At 51.3% G+C, this 1,154-nt stretch overlaps 1 pseudogene; it reads left to right on the top strand.

Annotated features, from left to right (window-relative positions):
* The first annotated feature begins 265 nt into the window (after window positions 1-265).
* On the top strand, window positions 266-900 carry LOC125367576 (annotated as a pseudogene).
* The last annotated feature ends 254 nt before the right edge of the window (window positions 901-1,154 follow it).

Raw genomic sequence — 1,154 nt, 5'->3', positions numbered from 1 at the left:
CAGTCTCCCTCGCCCGGGCTCTGCGCCCCGGGCTCCTCGTCCCGGCTCCTTCTTCCCGGCTCCTCATCCCGGCTCCCGCGCCCCAGCTCCACATCCCGGCTCCTGAGTCCAGTCTCCCTCGCCCCGGCTCTGCATCCCACATCGGGAGCGGTTGTGCCCACAGGACATCTGAGGAGCAAATGCAGGTCTTGAGGATGTTGCCTCTGCGCCTGGCCTGCCTAAGCCTGAACTCTGTCCTGCCCTCCCGGTTTCTGGGTATCTCCCCATGGCAAATTCCTCTGAAGCAGACTTTCCATGGGTCTTAATTACAGGGGGTCTCGGCCAGCTGGGAATGGGGCTCGCCAACCTTCTCAGGAGACAGTTTGGGAAGGACAATGTGATTTTATCAGACATAAAGAAACCCCCTGCTCAGGTCTTCCACAGTGGCCCATTTGTCAATGCTGACATCTTGGACTACAAGCACCTTCCTGAGATCGCAGTCAACAACCACATCATCTGGCTGTTGCACTACAGTGCCTTGCTCAGCGCTGTGGGAGAAGCCAATGTGTCCCTGGCCAGGGCTGTGAATATAACTGGATTGCATAATATTCTAGACCTGGCAGCAGAACACAATCTATGATTGTTTGTGCCCAGTACAATTGGGGTGTTTGGACCTACCTCTCACTGGTACCTGACCCCAGACCTCTGTATTCAGAGACCCAGGACCATCTATGGTGTGTCCAAGGTGCACGGGAGCTCATGGGAGAATACTATCATTACTGGTATGGCCTAGATTTCCGGTGTCTGTGATACCCTGGGACTATTTCAGCCGATCCCCAGCCTGGAGGAGGAATGAGGGACCATGCAGCTCAGATTTTCCACCCTGCAGCAAAGAGTGGCAAGTTCAAATGTAACAAATGAAGAAGTTCTTTCACCCAGAAGTCAGACAGACCTTCATGTTCATCAGAGAACACACAGGAGAGAAACCTTATGAATGCAACAAATGTGGACAGACCTTGGTATGGATAATAGAATTCACACAGGTGAGAAACCTTGTAAATATAGAAAGTCTTTCAACCAAAATTTACACTTTAGCAGGCCTAAGAGAATTCACACATGTGAGAAACGTTAGGAATGTAATAGATGTGGAATGTCTTTCACCTGGAAGAAAACTC

The sequence above is a fragment of the Perognathus longimembris genome, chromosome 19 (genome assembly GCF_023159225.1).
Source record: "Perognathus longimembris pacificus isolate PPM17 chromosome 19, ASM2315922v1, whole genome shotgun sequence".
Taxonomy (NCBI): domain Eukaryota; kingdom Metazoa; phylum Chordata; class Mammalia; order Rodentia; family Heteromyidae; genus Perognathus; species Perognathus longimembris.
Note: the sequence above shows the minus strand (reverse complement) of the source record. Positions and strands in the feature narration are given on the sequence as shown.